The following is a 20,101-nucleotide window of genomic DNA, read 5'->3' as shown; positions in this document are numbered from 1 at the left end:
GTTTCTGTCAGTAAATTTTGTAACTAAGTACATTTTCTCTTTCACTGATGTGCGCTGATGAGGCGGCACTGATGAGCAATGATAGGCTGAACTGGTGGGCACTGATGAGGCGGTACTTATGGGCACTGATGAGGCGGCTCTTATGGGCACTGATGAGGCGGCACTTATGGTCACTGATTAGGTGGCACTGATATGTGGCACTAATGAGCACTGATAGGCGGCATTGATCGGCACTGTTAGGTGGCACTGATGGGCACTAATAGGTGGCAGTGTTGGGCACTAATAGGCGACACTGGTGGGCACTGATAGGCGGCACGGATAGGCGGTACTGATGGGCACTGATGGGTGCCACTGATGAGCTACACTGATGGACAGCAGTGATGGGCATTGATGGGCAGCACTGATAGACAGCACTGATAGCCAACACTGACTGGCATTGCTAATGGGCACTGACTGGTGGTACTTGGCAGTGGTGGGCACTGATTGATGGCACTGGTGGGCACTGATTGCTAGCACTGGTGGGCAATGGTGGGCACTGATTGGTGACACTGTTGGCGCTATATTGTAATCAGGGCACTGATGATCAGTGCCCTGATTACATGCCTAAATGCCCCCCTGCGTGGATATGACACTGATCAGGTTTCCTTGCCACACACTCTGTCAGTGTGAGGCGAGGAGCGCGGATTACTGGCATATCTGTGTTTACATGTGTCCGGCTGTGATTGGACACAGCCGCTCATATGGTTAAAGAGCCGCGGCTCTTTACAGAGATTGGGGTCACGCCATTTCCTAGCAACATGGCACAGCCGTGCTCGACGTTCTGTGTGCCCCCGCGGGCATGTGAGAGTGGCCGTTCTGGGATGCCATCATTTGACGTCGTCCCACAACAAGAGCCGCACAGCCCTGCTGTCATTTGACGGTGGGCAGGTGGCAACTGGTTAAAAAAAATTTGGGGGATATTTGTGTAGCGGGGTCTCTTTAAGGACTATAAAACTACTGTTCCCAGAACCCCGCTGGTTCCCAGGATGTTTTGAGTTATGCCCCAGAGACTTATGGGGGAGGGCATATAAGGAGGGGGAGAGGCCTAGTTCTTTCTCTTTGGACACCCCCCCTCTCTCCTAGCAAGAGGAGGTCTGTGCTGAACTGCTGAAAGCACAAGGCCTGAAGCCTGGGCCTTGTGCTCTTTTCCAAAGAGCTCTCTGCCAGCTTAGTTGCACCTGAGAGACATTTTCTCATCTTTGCTGCAGTACACCAGAAGGATTGAAGACTGGGAGGTCGGTGGATTCCTGTTCCTAGACGAAAAGGCAGAGAAACCGGACTTGGACTTGTCCGGGTAGTGAGAGCTGTTTAAAGACAGATGCTTTATCTTTATTATTCGTTTGGATTACAAAGTTGTTCTTCAAGTGCACCACCGAAAGATTGCTAGCGAATATTGTTTCACTGGACTTCCATCTAGATCAGTCAGGCCTGATTGCATAGGTAGATAGTGTTGGGTGTTAGTTTACCCATGCAGGGAAGTAGCTGAAAAAGGGCAGCGTTAGAGTTGCATAGCAATACTTTATTATGCTGATTACTCTGTTTATCTTTATTACTGGTTACTGCAGGGACCTGATTATGTGTTGCAATCCAAATGTTTGATTCATGTTATTCCTTTTATAAAAACAATAAGTAAAGTCAGTTATATACTTTCAAGGATTGTCTATGAGCTTGAGTTATCCACCCACGCACACACACATATTTAGAGTATAAGCGATTTAATGTGTATTGCTAGATACTAACTGTGCCAAAGTGGGTAGTGCAGATTGCCGGGGGGTTGGCGGAGCTGTGCTCAGGACCCAAACCAAACTTGCGGCCCTCTTAAGTGAGGGTATCGCTATACGTGGGGGCTCGTAAATCCGGGATTTCTGAGACAGCGGTGAACACTCCAGAGGTACCGGCATGGACCCACAGGGAGTCAGAGCGTGGTGTGAAGCGGCTAAGGCCGACCCAAGTCAGTCAGTGGTCATTAGCCTCCCAGGGGAGGAGCCATCGCCAACGGGATCACCGCAGGCTGCGGCCCGTACCTCACCCGAGAGTCCCAGATCAGCACCGGCCACCCTTAGCGCAGAACTCTGTGCTGTCCTGGGGGAGATTGTGGCCCAGTGCAAGAAGGATCCCACAGATTACCCGATGTTGGGGTACAGGAAACTCCGGATGTTTTCAGGGAGGAAACCTGTACCTTCGGAAGAAGAGGGATTTGAAGATTGGTTAGATAGCGCAACTCAGGAATGGGAAGTTCCAGAGCGCAGAAAGAAGCAGAGGATTGTGGAAAGTCTAAAGGGGCCTGCTCTAGAGGCCATACGCAACCTGAAGATGAGCAGGACAGACTGTAATGCGCAGGAGTACCTAGATGTACTACAGACTGTGTTTGGTGGGACAGAGAAAATCTCTGAGCTTGCTTATCAGTTAGAGCATTGCTACCAGAAGAAAGGTGAAAAACTATCAGACTACATGGGACGTTTAGATAAAATCTTGCATAAGATGATCCTAAAGAAGGGGATCAGCCCAGGAAAAGTAGATGAGGCCCGTACTCAACAGGTACTGAGGGGAGCTTAACCCATGGATCCTATTGCATGGACACTGCGTGCCCGACAGGATGGGAAGAGTCTGGAGTACACTGACCTCATCCGAATGATCAGAGAGGAATAGGCCCTACTGGAAGAGAAAAGGGAAGAAGATCTCACCGAGCCCGTCAACCAACCGGTAGCAATAGTTACACCGGCCATGACTCCCGCTAGAGATAAGGAGCTGGACACTTTGAAGTTACAGATGCCCCAGGTGATGGAGATGTTGACTGCTATGATGGCGAAAGGGCAAGGGGGAGCCGAGAAACCAAGTCCTAGAAAGGAGTTGTTTCCAGATACACCAACACCAAGCCCCACTCGAGACCGAGAAGAGATGCTATGCTACAACTGCGGGGGCAGTGGCCACTTCGCCAGTAGATGTTCCAGTCCCAAGAAGAAGAAGATAGATAACCGCCAGCCGGCGGGAAACTTCAGAGGGCCCCGGTGAGGGAGTCAACCGGGTGCCCATGCCTTTCAGTGAACTCCAAACTGAATAGAAGGAAGAGAGAGAGAGAAAACCAGACCCCTCAGAAGGAATGTCTACAAATAAGAGACAATAACATCCCTCAGCGGGTTTGTACTCCCATTACTGTGGGGAGGGTCAATGCATACCAGGCTCGAAAAAGAGTAAAGTCAAAAACCAACTGGATGAAGACGGGTCCCCAGAAGAGGGTGGCCTCAACCCGGCCCTACCCAGAAGAATTGGTCGGCCCGTCCCCCACTGTCTCCATCCAGGTGGAAGGAGTCTACACGAAGGCCCTCCTGGACACTGGAGCTCAAGTGACTTTGTTGTACAGAGACTTCTATGATAGGCACTTGAGCCATTTGCCTATACAGAAGATAGAAGAGCTGGAGATATGGGGCCTGGGAGCTCAGAGTTTCCCCTACAATGGTTACCTGCCCATAAAGCTGACCTTCGATCCCTCTGTGGCGGGGAAAACAGAGGTGTTTGACACCCTGGCAGTTGTGTGTCCTAGACCGCCCAGGGCCAGCAAGATGTCCCTCATCATAGGGACCAATACGGATCTGGTGCGAAGACTTCTGACCCCTCTAGTGGAGACGAGTAACCATCAAGATCCCAATATCCATCCCATGCTGAAGACAGCCTACCAACGGTTGGTCCTAGAGCAGAAGACCCCAGGAGAGGGGATAGGGAAGGAGAGGGGTGTGGAGACTTGGGAGAGAGGGAGTGGTGCTGCAGCCCGGAGAGGTAGCCTGCCTCAGGGCCACGGTGAAGCTTACCTGGGAGCAGCCTGGCCCCTTTGTCATGCTGGAATCCGAGGACCACTCAGGCCTGGAAGTGATACCGGAAGTGATTTCAATCAAGGCCCTGAAGAAGTCTCGAGGAAGAGTCCCAGTGAGTGTGAGAAACCCTACGGAGAGACCCATAGAGATCCCTGCCAGGATGCTGTTGGGGCAGGTGAGTCCTGCGGCCCCAGTCAGCTGGTCAGAAGTAAAAGGAACGGGTGAAGGAGGAGATGTTTGGGAAAAACTTTCCATGGAGAACCCGGACTTACCTGGAGCCTGGAAGGAGAGAGCCAAGGCCCAGCTGACTAGATGGGAGAGGATTTTCTCAAAGGATGAGTTTGATGTGGGATGTGCCAGGAGTGCCACCCACCGAATCCGCCTCCAAGAAGACAAACCCTTCAGGGAAAGGGTTAGGCGGGTCCCTCTAGCTGACCTGGAGGATCTGAGGGAGCAGCTTGCGGAGTTGAAGAAGACTGGTGTGATTCGGGAGTCTAGAAGTCCCTATGCCTCCCCCATAGTGGTGGTCAGGAAAAAGAATGGGTCGTTGAGGCTTTGTATTGACTACAGGACTCTCAACAGGAGGACCATCCCTGATCAGTATACCACACCGAGAATAGAGGATGCCCTACAGAGTTTGGCTGGTGCCAAGTGGTTCAGTGTAATGGACCTCAAGAGTGGGTACTACCAAATCCCCATGCACCAGGAAGACCGAGAGAAGACAGCTTTCATAACCCCAGTGGGATTCTTTGAATTCAACAGAATGCCTCAGGGCCTGTCTGGAGCCCCTGCTACCTTTCAACGCCTCATGGAGAAGACCGTTGGAGACATGAACCTCATAGAAGTCCTTGTGTACTTGGACGATGTCATTGTCTTCGGGAAGACTTTGGAAGAACATGAGGCCAGGTTGGAGAAGGTGTTGAGAAGACTCAGCGAAGAGGGACTCAAGCTTTCTCCCGAGAAGTGGCGGTTTTACCAATCCTCGGTGAACTATCTGGGACACATAGTGTCTGAAAAGGGAGTGGCTACAGACCCTGAGAAGTTGGAGGCAGTTACCTCTTGGCCAAGACCGACAACAGTCACAGAGCTCAGATCTTTCCTGGGGTTCTGCTCCTATTATAGAAGATTTGTGGATGGGTTTGCCCGGATTGCCAAGCCACTAAACGAATTGCTCAAGACTGAAGGAGAAGAGGATGGCTTGGGACCCAGGAGGGCCGGTGAGTCGGTTCAAGATCAGTGGAACCCAAGGTGTGAAGAGGCTTTCCGAACCTTGAAGAGGAGCCTTACCACGGCCCCAGTCCTGGCCTATGCCGACCCCACCAGACCATATGAGCTACATGTCGATGCCAGTCATGAGGGCCTAGGCGGAGTGCTCTATCAAGAGTATGAAGGGCAGCTGCGACCAGTGGCCTATGTGAGCCGGAGCCTGACTCCCTCGGAGAAGAACTACCCCACTCATAAATTGGAGTTCTTGGCCCTCAAATGGGCAGTAGTAGACAAACTGAAGGACTATCTCTATGGGGCGGAGTTTACCGTAAAGACAGATAACAATCCTCTGACCTACCTCTTCACTACTGCAAAGTTAGATGCAACCGGACACAGATGGTTGGCTGCATTATCCGGATTCAACTTCAGTCTAAAGTACAGACCAGGGGCTGGAAATAGGGATGCAGATGCCCTGTCCCGAAGATCTCATGTCATGGTCAATGACTGGGAAGACTGGACCCAGGTAGCACCGGAAGGAGTGCGAGCACTCTGTCAGGGTGCTGAGTTTCAAGCAAGAGGGGGCCCCAGAGCAGAGGAGATAGGAGTCACCGCAGTGGGAGTCCCTCAACCCTACTGTGGGGTAACTCAACTAGCAGAGGAACTCCTGCCAAAGCTGTCCAGAAAGGATCTGAGCTATGACCAATTGGAAGACCCCATGGGGAGATTGGTCCTTGAGGCTTTGGAGGACGAGAATCCAGAGGGGCTTCGACATCACCCTTCCAAGGAGGCTCGCCTGCTGAGGAAAGAGTTGGATAAGCTACAAGTACATCAGGGAGTGGTCTACCGAAGGGGCCCCTCTGATAACTCAGAAGATAAGTGGCAGTTGTTTCTCCCAGAGAAGCACCGAGAGACAGTACTAATTGCCTTACATGACCAGCATGGCCATCTAGGGGCGGAGAGAACTTTCCAGCTTGTCAGAAGCCGGTTCTATTGGCCCTGTATGAGGGCAGAAGTGGAGGAATATTGTCGTTCTTGTGCACGATGCATCCAGAGGAAGACTCTACCCCATCAAGCTGCCCCAATGGGCCACCTACAGAGTCAGGGTCCAATGGATCTGGTGTGCATTGACTTTCTCTGCCTCAAACCCGATTTGAGTGGATTGGGAAATGTTCTGGTGGTAACCGATCATTTCGCCCGTTATGCCCAGGCTTTCCCCACCAAAGACCAAAAGGCCTCCACTGTGGCCAAGGTGCTCATGGAAAAATACTTTGCCCACTATGGATTACCACAGAGAATCCACTCAGACCAAGGAAGGGACTTTGAGAGTCGTCTGATCCGGAACCTACTGGACTCATTGGGAGTAGAGAAGACCAGGACTACACCTTATCATCCACAAGGAGATGCCCAACCTGAGAGGTTTAATCGGACCTTACTAAACATGCTTGGAACTCTAGAGACAGAGAAGAAGCAACACTGGAGCCAACACATATCAGCTTTGGTGCACGCTTACAACTGCACCACAAGTGATGTGACGGGTTACTCCCCCTACCGGCTCATGTTTGGGAGAGAAGCAAGATTGCCGGTGGATCTGGCCTTTGGCATTTCCCTAGACCATGCCTCTGCTACCTCCCACAAGGGATATGTGGACCGACTTAGACACAATTTGAAAGTGGCCCATGAACGAGCTCAGGCGGCCTCGGACCAAAGGGGAGCCCGCAACAAGAGGAACTTCGATCTGAAGGTTCGAGTGCAAGACCTGCAGCCTGGGGACCGAGTACTGCTACGCAATCTGGGGATCCCTGGGAAGCACAAGCTTGCTGATAGATGGAGATCGGAGCCCTATGTCATTTGCAGAAAGCTACCTGGATTGCCTGTGTATAAGTTAAAACCAGAGGGGAAAGTGGGGCCCTTGAAGACTTGGCATAGGAATCATTTGCTCCCGCTTACTGAAGCAGTCAGAATACCTCCAGTGAGAAATTCACCTGAACCTGTTTCCATTCTGGATACCCCGGGACCTAGCACTCGGTCTCAGACCTCCCGGGTTAGAGATGGACAAGATCCCCAACGAGGTGAAGGTGGAAGAGGAGAGCTTGAGTGGCTGTGGCCTTCATCAACTCCAGGAAATTCTGCCATAGATCTCCCACCTACTGAGGATACACAGGATGGGACACTGAACCCAGAAGCTACAGAGTTCATTCCATCTAGTGGTGTGCCTGAAGGCTGGGAAGATATCCCTAGCATATACTCAGAAGAGGAAGGAACCGATGTTCCAGAACCAGTGATGCTGTCAGAATGTGTTCCTGAAGTAGAGCCTGTGGCACCAGAGCCTGAAGTCCCAAGAGAACAGAGAGCTCGCCGAGTTGTGAGACCCCCCAAGAAGCTAACCTACTCTCAAATGGGGGAGAGCTCTGAGGACTCTGTTGTGACTGCTAGAAGAAGTGCTGAACGCTCTAATCCCTCCACTGACCATTTGGTGGAGGGCAACCCCAGCTCACTCTCTGGCACAGTTAGGCAGGCCACTCATGTCAGTGTGACCTGTGGGACAGGGAATCCCACCTCTGAGTTCTGGTGGAAATTCCCTGTACCAACATCATACCCAGCACTTTCAAAATTGGTACAGGATATGTGTTAAAAGTTTATCTTTGGGGACCAAAGAGTTTCAGTGGGGGGAGTGTGTAGCGGGGTCTCTTTAAGGACTATAAAACTACTGTTCCCAGAACCCCGCTGGTTCCCAGGATGTTTTGAGTCATGCCCCAGAGACTTATGGGGGAGGGCATATAAGGAGGGGGAGAGGCCTAGTTCTTTCTCTTTGGACACCCCCCCCCCTCTCTCCTAGCAAGAGGAGGTCTGTGCTGAACTGCTGAAAGCACAAGGCCTGAAGCCTGGGCCTTGTGCTCTTTTCCAAAGAGCTCTCTGCCAGCTTAGTTGCACCTGAGAGACATTTTCTCATCTTTGCTGCAGTACACCAGAAGGATTGAAGACTGGAAGGTCGGTGGATTCCTGTCCCTAGACGAAAAGGCAGAGAAACCGGACTTGGACTTGTCCGGGTGGTGAGAGCTGTTTAAAGACAGATGCTTTATCTTTATTATTCGTTTGGATTACAAAGTTGTTCTTCAAGTGCACCACCGAAAGATTGCTAGCGAATATTGTTTCACTGGACTTCCATCTAGATCAGTCAGGCCTGATTGCATAGGTAGATAGTGTTGGGTGTTAGTTTACCCATGCAGGGAAGTAGCTGAAAAAGGGCAGCGTTAGAGTTGCATAGCAATACTTTATTATGCTGATTACTCTGTTTATCTTTATTACTGGTTACTGCAGGGACCTGATTATGTGTTGCAATCCAAATGTTTGATTCATGTTATTCCTTTTATAAAAACAATAAGTAAAGTCAGTTATATACTTTCAAGGATTGTCTATGAGCTTGAGTTATCCACCCACGCACACACACATATTTAGAGTATAAGCGATTTAATGTGTATTGCTAGATACTAACTGTGCCAAAGTGGGTAGTGCAGATTGCCGGGGGGTTGGCGGAGCTGTGCTCAGGACCCAAACCAAACTTGCGGCCCTCTTAAGTGAGGGTATCGCTATATTTAGTATAGCAAAAAGTTAAATATATTGTTATTTTTTTTCAAAATTGTCACTCTTTTTTTGTTTATGGCGCAAAAAAATAATAATCGCAGAGGGGATCAATTAACACCAAAAGAAAGCTCTATTTGTGGGGAAAAAGGGACCTCAATTTTGTTTTTGTACAATGCGCAATTGTCAGTTAAAACGACACAGTGCTGAATCGCAAAAAAAAGGCCTGGTCATTAAGGGACCAAATCTTCCAGGGCTGAAGTGGTTAAAGTAGAACTATAGGCAATTTTTATTTTATTTTGGATACAATCTGTGTCCCATTGCGGAGCTTCCCCCTCACTTCCTGTCCCATAACCAAATAGGAAGTAAGAGGAAATCCCTGCAAATGAAGGGAGTTCCGTGGGGACCTCCAGGTCGCCAGAACTAATCCCCAGATTTAAGTTACAAAAATAAATATTAACAACAACAACTTTAACAATATTAACATAAAGCATACACTATTCTAACTGACCTGGTGGCGGAGGAAGGAGGTGGCCCAAACTTCAGAGGGACAGCGCCAAGGCGCAAGTCTCCCAGAAGTGAGGAAGGGTACCTGTCAAAAACAGGTACCCATTCCCATCTCCCCCATGAAAGGTGCCAAATGTCACTGGGGGGGGGGGGGGGGGAGGAAGCATATAAGCGGAGGTTCCACTTTTGGGTGGAACTCCACTTTAAGTAAATATTTGAATGCTATATTAAATATAGCATTAAAAAAAATGAAAACCAATGAATGACACTTTCACTGACTTAGGATGTGAAACTTACAGCACTGGACAGGGGAGCGGGATCTGCCAAAGTTAACTTATCCTATGAACAAGCTGGTGATTGGTTGCCAAGCGGTCCGAGCAAACAATCACCAGCTTGTTGATAGGAAAAGTAAACTTTGCCAGCCCCCATGAAACCCCCCTCTCCGCCACACCCTCACCTCATCTAGTTCTTTGCCGACTCCCGCTGTATGCTAGGCCCTTCTAAGATTAAGACAAGGGATGCTGGGAGGTGAATCTGCTCCTGTTCAACACATCTGCAAGCGCCCGCCCCCACCGAACCCCCCCCCCCCCCCCCCCGTTCAGTGTGGCTCCACACTCGCCCTCAAGTGGCAAGTATTCTAATCCCCTTCCACTCTATCCAAAACTTGCATGTCCAAGTAGGTGAGTTTGTTCACAGTTCTACATTCTTGTGCGTGTATCCTCTACAAGTGGTTGTGCTTCTGTGTACTTTACTGTACACCGTATTTTTATTTCAACCTTTTTTTCCATGTATTTTTTGTGTGAAATGTGTTATAAACCTATTACAGTCATTTATTGGGCCAATTGTGTTAGTTGGGTTCCAAGGTTAATTTTGTTGCACTTACAAAACGTGCTCTCGGAATGGAACTCATAGGGGACTTGCTATATTGCGGTGTTTGCACATTATGTAATGACCTTCACTTTATGACACGTTATGAACTTTTTATTGATTGTTTATTTATTTATTTGCACATCAGCACTATTTATGATATTTGTACATAATATGAGTTTTTTTTATATGTGAATTTTATTATAGTGGTATTTGCACAGTTGAATTGAGTTTTTAAAGGCACAGCGTACCAATTTTTGGTTTGATATTGTTTTCATATTTGATATTTGGATGTGCTGTTGACTGCTGCTGAGGTCAATTTAGTTTTGATCACTAAGCACACTTATGAGTTTTTTGCTTTTTTTTTTAATAACCGGAATATCTTGTTATCTTCTTGTTTGCAGGTGTGAATGTCATTGAGTGTTTCATCAACTTTAGAACAAATGTTAATTAGTAGAAATCAGGATAGTAGGACAGGTTGTCATGGGAGGACTCAGCTACAGTATCAGCCAAGTGATCAGTCACTTTTTAAGCTCACAATTAATAGATGAAATGCAAACTGAGATTGACATAATTGTATAACAGATACACAACTATTACGCCCATAGAATTGTTATCAACACTGCAGAGTTACATGTTGGACGCACACATGTGCTATTTAGTGATGGGGTGTCACAATTGCATGGTGCCTTGCAAGCACGTAAATATACTTCAGTTGCTGATACAGGTCTTTAGGACTAAAAGGATCTATAATCATTCAAATTTGAAAATTAGACAAACTGGAGTTATCATGAGCAACAGCCAGTTTTGTTTCACCTTTCATTTTTGGTTATTATGGGAAATATCTCCAGTTTTGTGCTCTTTTCTTTTTATCCAGTCTTTAAAAAGATCTACGGGGATTTTCTGTGCAAGTGGCAGCAGGGGGAAAGAAGACTTTGGCCTTCGGGATGTAAAGATTGTGTTAGGCCATGAGAAGCAGATATGGATGTATTATGGGTTGGGAAGGGTTGCTTTAGGTCAGAGGGGCTTCGCAGAAATGATAACTGCATTTTACATGAAAGTGCACTTACCCTTTAATGACACAGACCAAAATCATAGACACATAAACCCAATAGCCCAAATATGAGCTTAAAACATGATCCTTTGTGCTAAGGTTTATGTGTGTCTTTATCTTGTAAATTATGTATGTGTCTGTAAGACTTTTACGTGTGGCACAGTAAGTAAAGCCCAAAAGAAGTCTCAAATTGTTTTAGTTCTTTATATCCTGATCCCACAGCACATTAGGAATTGTTATATTAAAAAGTGAAAACAAACCAGCGTATAACAATGATAGATTTGCAGTGGGTAAAAAATGGTAGTCCTTTTTATAGGGCAGGGATATGCAATTAGCGGACCTCCAGCTGTTGCAGAACTACAATTCCCATGACTATGACAGCCACAAGCATGACACCCAGAGGCAGAGGCATGATGGGACTTGTAGTTTTGCAACAGCTGGAGGTCCGCTAATTGCATATCCCTGTTATAGGGTATACAGTGGTGTGAAAAAGTGTTTGCCCCCTTCCTCATTTTCTGTTCCTTTGCATGTTTGTCACACTTAAGTGTTTCGGAACATCAAACCAATTTAAACAATAGTCAAGGACAACACAAGTAAACACAAAATGCAATTTGTAAATGAAGGTGTTTATTATTAAAGGTGAAAAAAAATCCAAACCATCATGGCCCTGTGTGAAAAAGTGATTGCCCCCTAAACCTAATAACTGGTTGGGCCACCCTTAGCAGCAACAACTGCAACCAAGCGTTTGCGATAACGTGCAATGAGGCTTTTACAGCATCCTGGAGGAATTTTGGCCCACTCATCTTTGCAGAATTGTCCTAATTCAGTTACATTAGAGGGTTTTCGAGCATGAACGGCCTTTTTAAGGTCATACCACAACATCTCAATAGGATTCAGGTCAGGACTTTGGCTAGGCCACTCCAAAGTCTTCATTTTGTTTTTCTTCAGCCATTCGGTGGTGGACTTGCTGGTGTGTTTAGGATCATTGACCTGCTGCAGAACCCAAGTTTGTTTCAGCTTGAGTACACGAACAGATGGTCGGACATTCTCCTTCAGGATCTCTTGGTAGACAGCAGAATTCATAGTTCCTTTTATCACGGCAAGTCTTCCAGGTCCTGAAGCAGCAAAACAGCTCCAGACCACCACACTACCACCACCATATTTTACTGTTGGTATAATGTTCTTTTTATGAAATGCAGTGTTCCTTCTACGCCAGATATACTTGGACACACACCTTCCAAAGAGTTCCACTTTTGTCTCATCGGTCTACAGAATGTTGTCCCAAAAGTCTTGGGGATCATCAAGATGTGTTGTGGAGAAATTGAGACGAGCTTTGATGTTCTTTTTGCTCAGCAGTGGTTTTCTCCTTGGAACTCTGCCATGCAGGCCATTTTTGCCCAGTCTTTTCCTGATGGTGGAGGCATGAACGCTGACCTTAACTGAGGCAAGTGAGGCCTGCAGTTCCTTGGACGTTGTTGTGGGGTCTTTTGTGACCTCTTGGATGAGTCGTCGCTGCGCTCTTGGGGTAATTTTGGGCGGCCGGCCACTCCTGGGAAGGTTCACCACTGTTCCATGTCTTCGCCATTTGTGGATAATGGCTCTCACTGTGGTTCGCTGGATTCCCAAAGCTTTGGAAATGGCTTTATAACCCTTTCCAGACTGATAGATCTCAATTACTTTCTTTCTCAATTGTTCCTGAATTTCTTTGGGTCTCGGCATGATGTGTAGCTTTTAAGGATCTTCTGGTGGACCTTACTGTGTCAAGCAGCTCCTATTTAAGTGATGCCTTGATTGTGAACAGGTGTGGCAATAATCAGGCCTGGGTGTGGCTAGAGAAATTGAACTCAAGTGTGGACAACCACAGTTATAGTATGTTTTAACAAGGGGGGCAATCACTTTTTCACACAGGGCCATGATGGTTTGGATTTTTTTTCACCTTTAATAATAAACACCTTCATTTACAAATTGCATTTTGTGTTTACTTGTGTTGTCCTTGACTATTGTTTAAATTGGTTTGATGTTCCGAAACACTTAAGTGTGACAAACATGCAAAGGAACAGGAAATGAGGAAGGGGGCAAACACTTTTTCACACCACTGTATGTTGTCCATGACAACTAAGGATCAATTACCCCTTTTTCACATTATGATTTCTTACTGACTTTTGCTTGGAAATGCCTTAAAACAAATTTTTTCTTAATGAAAATGCTGCTTCCAGACATCCCACTCTAGTGCTCTATGCTAAGGAAGGGAGGAGATGTGTCTGACTATTTCTGTTACTGTGCGTACTATTGGACTGCGCAGTCATATTTAGACCTCGTTCAGAGGGCCAATTTGGAATGTATACTGACCAAACATAGTATAAATCTGTGCCGGGTATTCAAAAGGGGGCAGAAGCTTGCATCAATCAATGACAGGCACCATCATTTTCTGTGGCTGTTTACTGTGCTGTATGTTAATTGATCCACATCGGCCTATTCTGCATGATGTGCTGTATGTTCAGTGCTTCACATCGGCCTATTCTGCATGATGTACTATATGTTCGGTGCTTCACATCGGCCTATTCTGCATGCTCAATACTCCTCATTGACCTATTCTGCATGGTGTGCTGTATGTTCAATACTCCACATCCGCCTATTCTGCATGCTGTGCTGCATGTTCAATACTTCACATCCGCCTATTCTGCATGCTGTGCTGCATGTTCAATACTCCACATCCGCCTATTATGCATGCTGTGCTGCATGTTCAATACTCCACATCCACTTTTTCTGCATGCTGTGCTGCATGTTCAATACTCCATATCTGCCTATTCTGCATGCTTTGCTGCATGTTCAATACTCCACATCCGCCTATTCTGTATGCTGTGTTGCATGTTAAATACTCCACATCTGCCTATTCTGCATGCTGTGCTGCATGTTTAAAACTCCACATCTGCTTATTCTGCATGCTGTGTTGTATTTTTGATGTTTCCCGTTGCCCCATTCTGGATGCTGTGCTTTATATTAAGTGCTCTGGAAAGAGGTTTGGAGGTAATAACAAGATAAAGTCAAACTTAAAACCACATTTTTAAGTGTTTTTATTAAATTTATAGTTTGCATGCCACACCCATCACCCATTTTGCTGGAAAGGTGCCAACCTTAACACTGACTCAAGAATAATGTTGCGTGACCCAGTACAATCACCAGGGGTCAGTGGGTGCTGAATTGATGCACTCTGCAATTCTTTACAGTAACTTTGCAGGAAATTTACAGTTTGTTATCAGTTCATCCCTGGCAACGGATGTATTTTATTGTGCTTTATAACTGTACTGCTCTGGTTAGCGTTATAAAGTGCCTGTTTATAGCTTTAGCTAAATAATAGATCCCTAGCAGCTGTTAGGAAAAATAAGTCACTTTTACAGGAGTTCATCCTACTGCTCCCCAAATTCACAGGCAGGTTCTAGGCACCCACAAATCATGTTACTTAAACTTTTAACTGTCAGAGCTATTTTGTGTTTTTGCAAACATAGTAAAAAAATCATTTTAGGCCTGAAGATTACATAAAACCGTGAAAATATTTAATATTTTCTGATGGCAGACACCATAGAGAATAGTATAGTCTTAGTTCCAATTTTTTATGTCACGGGATGCAACAGTTTAGGAAACACAGCATTTTAGTAAAAAATACACTAAAGTTAGTTTTAGCGAAAATAAACATAATAAATTGCCCACTTTTTTGCTAAAATATAAAAGATTGATCTATTGATTGATCGTCCTAAACCAGAGAAAGAGAACACATTTAAGTGGTCTCTCTTTATCTCTTATTCCATACAACATAAGGAGATCAAAAAGATTCTTAACAAGCAGTGGAAAATATTGTTGAATGATAAGGTCCTGGTATACTCCCTCCCTGACCGGGCCGGTATTATCTTTCATGATGCTCGCTCCAGTCAGGGTGAGATTGCCCCTAACACCCTGGATCCCCCACGTACTGTTTCTTTCTTTCAAGAGTGAAAGGGTTACTTCCCATGTAGAAAGTGTAATGTATGCCTTCACAACATCTGTGGCAGACGTAAATATCTGTCAACTTTGTCTCTATGGTCTCCATGCAGAGTTACAATATGAAACACTTCACTACATATGCTACCAAGTTTATAGTTTACTTAATTACATACCCATGCAAGAAATAGTACGTGGGTCGTACGATGAGGACTTGCTCAATAAGAGTGAACAAACACATAGCCAAGATAAAACATGGCTGTATTAAGCACAGTGTCCTACTACACTATTTTTAACACCATAACAGGGACCTCACCGGCACACAATTTCAGGTCATAGACAAATTTTCCCCCCACTGGAGGGGTGACTCGTGCCTTTGGGGTGTGTCATGGCTTGAAACTTATTGGATCCATGAGCTTAAGTGCTACTCACCCCACGGTATGAATGTCGATTGGGACATTAACTGTTTTATTAATCAGGCTTCATTGGCACCAGTGCTCCTGTTGGTTCCTTGTCGTGACGCATCCTTGCCGGATATGTGATCCCACTATCTATGGTTTAAAAATAGGGTCCCATTTTACATATATGTTTCTATCAGTGTTCACAGTAATCGGTGATGTTCTGGCCATTTATTATGTGTTCAGTATCTGTTCTGCTTGTATCTTTCACATTTTATGTTAGGGAGACATCTCTGATGTTCTTTATATTCACCAGCAGGGTGACGTGACCACTATCTACACTGCAGGTCCTAGGCGGCCTTATGTGTATTTTTTCTGAGCTTTCATTGGAGACAGCGTTTGTCCTGTGACTGTGATGATTTGTGTCCATGTTACACCTTCCTGTGATGGCGCTGTGGCGTCACCTTGCATCCGTTGTGGGAGCGTAGGTGCGTATGATGCGCTTTGGGATGGTCGATACACCATCTTGTGGTGACTGGCTGAGCGGTCATCCTGTGACCTGTACTCCTACTGCTGGCGGAATTGACCAACACACATTTACCTATTGAGCATGATGAGTCTTGGAATATAGACCATGGGACTAATATCCACCTATCCTGTTCCCCTCTGTGATGATGCTGTGGTGTCACCCCACTCCTGTTGTGGGAGCGTAGGTGCGTATGATGCACTTCACAAGGGTGTCTACAATAGTCACGGGTGATTGGCTGAGCGGACACCATGTGATCCTCTCTATTGCCGGAAATTAACCAGGTGCATCCACTCGTAGTGTTTTTCACTGTGAGGCTTGGAGTGCGGATCATGTGATCCTCCCTTACTCAACCCATCTCTACTTTTCATAAGGGCCCTTATTTTATAATTAGCCATCGGTGTCAGACAGTGGGATGGACTATGGTCTCGGGTTATCTTTCTCATTGGATTGATATTGAGGCCTGAGATGCACACCATCTCCGCTACATCCGGTCCCGCCATCATGGGAGCAGTTCCATATCCTCTTGTACCATTGACAGTTTATAAATTCAGTAGCAATGTTGGGAGGCAAAGTGATGGCCCAGTGGAAGACCTATTGAGTCGAAACTCGTCGGGATAGCACCTCTTTGCTTCCCACATTGCTTTTATATCTTTTTATGCATGTCGTGATCACTTTTATATTTCTTATCTTGCATTTTGTTTATTTTTTTTATGCTTCAATAAACCATGTCTGGTGACCATCTCTATACCATCATTCATTAGACTGGCTTGGCTGTCGGGTGTTCATTGCTGTTCGGCCTTACAATCCAGAGCCGCATATCGATCATCGTATCCAGCATGGCATCTTCGTACTACCAGAAATCAAGGATTATGAGCTTGTTTGACTCACTGCCATACGGTATGTGTGTCCATCATATCTTGTAAGAGTACCAAACTTCTTATTTGTAAACTCCTTTGAAGTGTCCACAGGCATATCAACCAGATCATCCGGATTATATCTCAAAAGTCTATCTTGAAACGGAGGGAAAAGAACTTTCCCATTTCTCCTGCACTCGTTTGGACTGTGATATCATTCATGACATCATATTGTGTTTCACTAGCATAATTTGTGTTATACTTATTCACATTTTACACAATCCTTTTTTGTGTTATGATTGTGTTTACATGTATTATATTCTTATGAGTATTGGTTGCTTTTAGTTACCAGTGCTTGTATTTATGTGCACCGTAGCTTCTAGTCACTTGTTTATTTGTCTCCACTTACATGGTTAAATTTTTAGCGCTACACTAATTTTTTGTATATTGCTTTGCACTTTGTTTGTTTGAGTGTTAGCAGCTATTGTATTTTTGTTTTAGAGCAGTATTTTCCCTTCCCCTCCCCTCCCCTTTTTAACATAATAAATTGCCCACTTTTTTTGCTAAAATATAAAAGATGAGGTTTCCCCTAGTAAGTAGATACTCAACATGTCAAGCATTAAATTTGCGTGCACCCCTGAAATGGCAACAAACTTCAGTACCCTATATTTTCCATAGGCAACACTTTAAAGTGGTTGTAAACCCTGTTACACCACTTGTACCTGCAGTTAAGTCTATAATAAGGCTTACCTGTAAGTACTGTAAATATGTCCTAACCTGCACAGTTTAGGAGATATTTATCATTTGGGATTGCGCTAACGTCATCGGCGCATGCACACTGAAGAAACGGCTTGATCGTGCCATTTTTTAAAGCACCTGTGCCGTGACCGGCAGCTCCCACGCACATGCGCGTTAGTGACGTCATCGCGACTCCGGCCAATCACAGCACCGAAGCTCGTGAACCCGGAAATAACTCCAGGAGACATGTCGCCAGTCACAGTGGTGTATGGGGACCACTGCAACAGTTCAATCTAACGTAAGTATTTCATAATGAGTTAGTAGGCACCTTCCTTTCATTCTACTGGTCCTATGCTTTTAGAAAATGTATGGTTTAGGGGGGTCTTTCACAATCTGAAAGCTGTAAGGGAAAAATAAAAAACGGAACATATGAAAAATGGCAGGGTTAAAGGGATAAAACACGGGGAAAGCATTCTTTGTTTGGACGAGGTGGGGTAGTGACATAACACCCTCTACTTCATCCAATCAGAGTTTGAACAATGTTGCCTCAAAGAGTCATAGATATGCATAGGGGTAGGTACCATCATCCCATAATTGTATAGAAAAAACAGAGGGAAGCTCTATATAAGGGCTACTCCAAATAGTACCCTTGAGCATTAGTGATGATAGGGACTATTACGGTACCCAGATATAATAATCAAGAGTAATAAAAAAGTATAACACATTTATTTAACACATATTTAGGACAATACAAAATATATCAGAACAAAACAGTAGTTATTAAATAGATCTTAAGTATAAAATACTACGTTTACAAATTTACAATGGGCCCCACAGGCATGTGGGGACACGTTGGTGTGGGGTTGGACGTATTCCTCGACCGGTTTCGCAGCTGTATGCCACTACCTCAAGAGGCGTCACCCATAACATCTATAAAAAGACATAATCTTTAAAACCGTTTTAAAACCGTTTTATCAAAATTTAATTCTATAATAACAAAAACAATTAGTAGGACATCGAACTTGGACTATTCATATAGAACCTCTGTGATTCACCCAAAAAACAAACCTTTGTGGCAACAGGCGACAACCCTTGAGACACCTTGCACTGGGGTGACCCCCCTGGAGGTGGACACGGGGGGCAGAGAAAAGAGAAATAGAAGCCAGCTAAGGATAGAATAATAATGCTTGAATCAGTTAATAAATGTCAGGGGTAGACACTAGTAGATTACCCATGGATGAAAGGAATGCTTGGGTGCTCGAGAAGAGAATGGGGAAAAGGAAGATAAGCAAGAATGGGTAGGAAAGAGAGAGAAAAAAAAATCAAGGATAGAAACTAATAAAAGCACCCAAAGATTCCACAAAAGGCACCAATCTGATCTATGGGTCAAGGTAGACAACAATTTATGAAGATTGTGTACTAGCTAAAAATTGTTAACATACCCTATAGGGACCTTGAAATTAATTAACAACCAGGATGGGCAGAATCCTTTAAAAGTAGAGACCGCCAAGGCCCACTTGCCTAGGCTGACAGGTCATCCGGGGTTATCTACCAGTAAAGATCAAAAAAAAAGAAAAAGGAAACAATATAAATAAGGACCGATATCGTTGTGAAATTATAAGTGTTAACTAAAGTAAAGGTTCCCAATAAGTCATTCTTAACAGGTATCGGTGGTAAGAAAGGTGAGTCCAGTCTGGCAACAAAGCAGCCATCCAGCCTCACCTCCCACACAACCCAAGGGAAAAACAGAGGCTAGATAAAAAAAAGGGAGGAAAAAAAAAAGGAAGAGGGGGCTCCTGTGCCCCTATAGATGATACCTTGTTATGTCTAACAAATCGTCTAGTCCTGGTTGATGCCGCTCTAACACATGCACTCAGTAGAGTGCCTTAAATGCCCCCAACCCGGAAGTGTAAGGACGTCACAGCGGCGTCCAACGAAGCCAACGCTGTGTGTAATGCGCACGCACCAATTGCAGGCTGCTCGCACATAGCCCTCTCGCTGAAGAGTGCCGTAATCAGTGTCATAGGGAAGAAAAAAGGAAGGAGGGGCGCGCCCACTGGAAAAGACGCCAGCCCGCCCCAACCTGACGCACGGCAGGAATGTTTCCGGGTTCAGTCCTTACAATGCGCACGCACAAGTCACAAACTGCGTGCACACATTCCCTTCAGGAAAATGACACTACAAAACAGTATCTGAAGGGGATTATTAAAGGATTATATTGATTAACAGTAAACAAACAACAAAAATAATTGCGAATTCCAAATATAAATTGATGGCTATTAGCCATGGAAAAAGGACAGATCAAAATAAAAAGAAAGATAAACCCAAAACTTGTGTAATAAAAAAAAAAAAGCCGATCCAAAACCCAAACTGGCGAAAAAGTCAATTACAGGAAATATTTATATGAATGGGCTTCATTTAAGCCTGGGGTTGTAAGGGCATTGAGACGCTCGATCCAAAGGGACTCACGTCTAAGGATTTCACAATCCCAATCCCCACCTCTAGGATCTTGTGGAATTACTTCCAGTACCATAAATTTGAAATTC

Source organism: Lithobates pipiens, unplaced genomic scaffold (genome assembly GCF_037356315.1).
Source record: "Lithobates pipiens isolate NorthernLeopardFrog02 unplaced genomic scaffold, aLitPip1_a1.2 Scaffold_8, whole genome shotgun sequence".
NCBI classification, from domain to species: domain Eukaryota; kingdom Metazoa; phylum Chordata; class Amphibia; order Anura; family Ranidae; genus Lithobates; species Lithobates pipiens.
This window is presented reverse-complemented; position numbering follows the sequence as displayed.